Below are 5,516 nucleotides of genomic sequence, written 5' to 3'. Positions count from 1 at the left end.
GCAGAGAGACTTCCTGGGGGCGACAGGAGTCCATGGATGGAGACAAAAGCTAGGATCAGAGGATGACTTTTAATAGATTGCAGCAAGGTTGCTGCTCTGCTACTTACTAAAACCTGACCCCGAATCAGGTCGTCTATGAATGATTTAGCACCAGGTGCTCCACGAACATTGGTGAACTAGGGGCATATGAGGCTGCCCCCTTCGGTCTGCGCCCCGGTCCCAAAGCGAGTGGCCCTACACACCGGCCTAAAAGGCTGGCTATCTAAAGTCAATCGAGGCTGCACAGCATTGCGGAATCATTATGGTTTAGGGAGGATTATGACTAAGAGGCATTCAGTCATAATCTGACAGATTATAGATTTTCCCCATTGGCTCCTCAGCCAAGCACATACACCAAAGCCACCACTGGGCTCAACTCCTGCAGTGTCAAGACCTCCCGGCTTGGGCGACAGCCTGACTCATGCCAGCGTGCTGGAGAGTAGCCCATCCCCTGACCTGGTCAGAGGCGCTAGAAGGGAATAGCCAGGTAACTCCTCCCATCCCTCACGACCCCGCCGACAGGAGCCAGGGGTCCCTTCATGACCCTAGCTCCTTCTCATTCAGGCTGACCTGCTGCATGGGAAGGGCCTCTCTTATGTCACCTGAAACCCGGTCAGTCTGAGATCTTGCACAGAAGAGCCCAGGGCGACAGGACCTTCGGGAGTAGTCCCAGCCCGGGGAGGCACTGCTATTTGGTTCCCCAGGGAAGTCATGCTGAGTGTGCATGGGTTCCATCTCGGATGGACTTTCCATTTTGCTGCTCCCAGAGGGGCGGGTTTGGTCCTCCCGGGTGGAGGAGCCTGTCCCACCCCCAGTCCTTACCCAAGCACCCTGCAGGCCGCAGACCTCTCCGCCAGCCATGACACCCAAGGGGAGGGCCAGGCCCTGTGCCTATGGTGTGTTTTCCATCTGGGAGGTGGCCATGGGTTTTGGGCTGGCGCCGTCAGTCACTCTGGCTACTCCGGCATTAATAATCCTTCCTGAGGTTCACCTACTGAATCCTTGTTGCAACTTTTACTTCTGCTAGATAGTCAAGTTTGTTTGTTTACTCTGCCCTCCACCAGGGCCATTGCTGCCCTCAACAGGGCCGATCTGTGGACCTCACTAAACCATCCAATTGGTTGTATTGACGAACAGTGTGTACAAAAGGGAGGGACTTAATCAACGCTAGCTTATGACCCGCACTTACTGGGAATTCCTCATTCATTGGAAATGATTGCAATCCCTAATCCCTATCATGAACGGGCTTCAGCGGGTTACCCACACTTGTCGGCAATGGTAGACACACGCTGATTCATTCATTTAGCGCACATGCAGCCCCGGACATGTGAGTGCATCACAGACTTTTTATTGCTCGATCTTGTGTGGCTGAATGCCACTTGTCCCTCTAAACTGCTCCATGAGTCATTGGAATAACACCACCAGATTGCTAGTTGTCATCGTTTATGGCAGGATCTACGACTGTTTGTGATTTTCTTTCATTCTTGATTAATGAAAACATTCTTGGCCGGTGCTTTCACTTTGGTTCGTCTTGCGCCAGTCTAAGAATTTGTCCTCTAGCAGCACAATACAAATGCCCCTGGCAATCCCTTCTTAATCTTGGTCCTATTTCCAAAAATTAACAAAATCGAACTGGAGTCCTATTCCATTATTCCTAGTTGAAGTATTCGGATGACTGGCCTGCTTTGAACACAAATTTTTTCAAAGTAAATGCTTCAGACCCCCAGGACATTCAGTTAAAAGCATCAAGGGGGTGCTGAGAGGCAGGGGATGGGACAGGCTGTTACTTGCCTTGTGGCGGACCGCCAGCTTGATCCCAAGATCCAACTACAAGCTTTTTAACTGCATCAACTTTAATATACTCTATTGGAGCTGGAATTTCCATGGCTGTTGGCAATAGGCTTGCCCCCAGTGGATCATCATTAAAGAATTGAAAGTGTACTATTGCAAATACAGGGCGTCGAAAAAGTCCTGTATTATTATTTTTTGTGACTACCTCAGTGTGTCGGGAGTGGGTAATTTGCACGCATGCTGCCTTCCTTGGATGTGGTAGCCATTTCTCAGGCTCCTTCTAAGGAATTGTACCCTGATTTCCCGTTACCCATGGTTACCATGGTAGTATCGGAAAGTACCATCAAAAGTTGATAGGGCAGACATCCAAATGTATCATTGCCATCACAGGGAAATGCCATCAGCTCAAGTTATCTAAAGTCACCAAAGCGGCAGGGCAAACTCATATTGGTTTTAGTCTGATAAATGCGTGCATCCCGGGAAGTTAGCACTCGTCTGCATGTAGTAGCCCTAGAATTGATTTAATAAATAGATATCCCTCCTGAAACCAAGAAAATCCCTAGTAACAAATAGAGAGAAAAAGGGAAGAAGCATCCAATGATAAAGGAGGGGGTGTTCTAAAGTGAAGGAGAACACCTGATAGAGTCTACACCTTGCTGATTTAGTAATACCCCTTAGTTGAAGGGTAGGAAGGGAGGAAGACCCTTTTGTTATTATAGCCATCACTCACTCTAATAGTGACATGCTTCATCATCGGGCTCACCCTGACTCCTAGAGGTCCCGGTGAGCTCGACCGTGTTGCAAGGAGCACTTATGGATATATTTAGTATGGGGCGAAACGTTAAGATATAATTCCTCTCCCACTCCTAAAGTATCCTTTATTGATTGAGTGGTAGGGAAAGTTAAAACTGACTATGGTAGGGTGGGAGGATATGATGGTCCTATGACCCTAACTGAACACCTAAGTGTAGCTCTAGAATTTCCACAATTATCCAAGTAACAGATGGAGAGATCAAAGGAACCATAACTGATTCTCAGTTTCACTGTATTGGCTGTGTGCACTTACACATGCATGACTCAATCTTTGAGACAAGCATATGCTACCTGCAGGATCAACCAGGGAGCCGCACCTGCTGGGCAGTTTGTTGTGCTTCATGCCCATCCTAGACTGACCTTCGTACCTCATGGGAGCCTACTGGGGAAGCCCGCCCACCTTGGGAACTTGGTGGGGGGACAGGTGCAGTCACACCAGCACCGGTGGCCCAGCTGTCTCCCCAGAAGGGAGAGGCTAGCCGAGGCGCAGCCTGAGCGACGCACAGGGGTGCCAGCCTGGGCAGCGGGGACACCCCATGGAACGGGTTTTACGACCTGCCGTAGAAATGCGCTAGGCAGTGGAGGTCAACAGCATGGTGCATGGGGGTATTGACCGCCTGACAGCATTCAGGCATGGCACCACCCTACCCCCTTCCACTCGGGTCCGAACACTGGGGGGGTTTAAAGCTTTCAAGGTTGCTTGGCCTTCTCTGTGCTGGGTAGGGGAAGGGCCCCTGCAAACAGAAGGCACTTGAGTTGGAAGGTCCCTGGTCGGGTGGAAGCTCTTTGTTTTAAACAACAGCCAAGCAGTCCATCCCTAAATGGATCAAGTGTGCCCAATCAATCAGAGTACACAGCACTGGCTGGGCCCTCCCTAAGCAGGCAGCCCTGATCGGGGATGTCAGCTTTGCATCCCAGCTTGCTCTTGGGAACCGCACACTCAGAGGAAAGGGCCATAGAGGCAGACGCGGACCTGGACCTCTGGGGGCACCATCGGGCTTTCCCGGGACCTTGCTGCTCCTGATTGAGATCTCTGGACCACAAGGGGGTCCTGAGTACCTTGTCCCTAATAATCTTGAGGAATGCTACCCCCTTTTTAGCAGTACTTGCACACCGAGTGACAGAGGGGACCTCCGGTGAGAAGACATCTGACCTCCTGGAGCCCTGCCTAGGCTCAAGGAAGCAAAGGAGCCCTGATCAAAACTTCCAAGGCAGCCTGGTCATCTAGTCTCCCCATTGGAAAGCATGGAGTGGTAGGGCTCGGAGACCTTGTGGCCCGAGGTGCTGAGAGCCCCAGCTGGGACTCAGGCACGGGGCTGCGAGAAGGGTCCTCATGGATATCCAACCTGGGGCCCACAGGCACCTTAACATGCAGTCGAAGTGGGGGACCAGATGGCCCAGGATTCATGACCCATGACCCAGATACCAGGACCCAGGTCCCAGGACCCATGACTCATGCAACGTGACCAGGTCCCAGACCGCAGGCCCAAGAGCCAGGACCCATGAACCAGGACCCGGGGACCAGGACACAGGCCCCATGACCCAAGCCCAAGGGTCCAGGCCCATGACCCAGGCCTCAGGCCCATGACCCAGGCCTCAGGCCCAGGCCTCTGGACCCAGGCCCCAGGCCCCAGGTCTCAGGACCCAAGCCCCAGGCCCTCAGACCTAGGACCCAAGACCCAGGCCCCAGGACACAGAACCCAGGGCATAGTCACATGGCAGTCTGCCAGCATCAAGAGTAGCTGTGCACTCTGAAGACGACAATCTGAAGGCTTCTTCCTGTGGCTACTTGTCTCCCACGACTCGTGTGGGGTAGGTATCCTTCTCCGGCCATCTGGTTGCCCTGCTGGATTGGTCTTGGTCTGGGTCTGATAAATGCACGGATCCCGAGAGGACATTGCTCAATGCCATATATTAGCTCTAGAATTACCACAGTTATCCTGGTAGAAGATGGAACCATCAAAGGAGCCGTAACTAATTTAATGAGCCAATTGCAGTTTCACTGTACGAGCCATGTGTACTTACACATGCATGGCTTTAAGACAAGCATTAGCCACTGGCAGTATCAACCAGGTAGCTGCATCTGTTGGATGGGATTGGGAGTCACATGCATGTTCCGATTTGACCTTCGCACCCCTCGGGAGCCTGCTGGGGAAGCCCACCTAACTGAGGGGCTTGCTTGGGGAACAGGTGCGATCGCAAGGGCACTGGCGAGCCTAGCCTTCTTCACAAAAGGGAGAGGTGGGCTGAGGCACAGCATGAGCAAGACACAGGGGTGCCGGCCTGGGTGGCGGGGACACCCCACGGAACGGTCATTCCAAGCTGCTGCAGAATTGTGCTGGGTGTAGATGGACAACTGTGTGGCACACGGGGCCCGGACCACCAGGCAGCATCTGAGACCTGGTGCAACCCAACCCCTTCCACCCATGTCAGACCACTGGGGAGGTGCATGCTGTCAAGGCTACTTGCCCTTCACTCTGCTGAATAGGGGAATGGCCCCTGCAAATGGCAGGCCCTCAAGTCGGATGGTTCTGGTAGGGCGGAAGCTCTTTGCTAGAAACAACAGACAAGGCTGGCCAGCAGTTCAATCGATCGGAGTATACAGTGCTGGCCATACCCTCCCAGGGCAAGCCGCCCTGTACATGAATGTCAGTGTCACAAGCCTTCCTACTCTTGGGAGCGGCCCGGGCCCTGACAGCACCTGGCTGAGAACCGCGGAACTGCAGCAGGGTCCAGAGTCCCTGTCCCTAATAATATGGAGGATGGCCACCCCCCTTTCTTGTAATTCATTTGCCCTAAGCAACAGAGGGGACCATCAGCGCAATTGCTCCCAAACTCCTGGATCCCTGCCTGGGCTCAGAGAAGCAAATGAG

General features: G+C 52.9%; 1 pseudogene; it reads right to left on the bottom strand.

Moving 5' to 3' along the window:
• Positions 1-1,007: 1,007 nt before the first annotated feature.
• Positions 1,008-2,953, bottom strand: LOC144820701 (18S ribosomal RNA; annotated as a pseudogene).
• Positions 2,954-5,516: the final 2,563 nt, after the last annotated feature.

Source organism: Lissotriton helveticus, chromosome 2_1, assembly GCF_964261635.1.
Source record: "Lissotriton helveticus chromosome 2_1, aLisHel1.1, whole genome shotgun sequence".
Taxonomy (NCBI): Eukaryota; Metazoa; Chordata; class Amphibia; order Caudata; family Salamandridae; genus Lissotriton; species Lissotriton helveticus.
The sequence above is the reverse complement of the archived record's forward strand: the minus strand, read 5'-3'. Positions and strand labels throughout refer to the sequence as shown.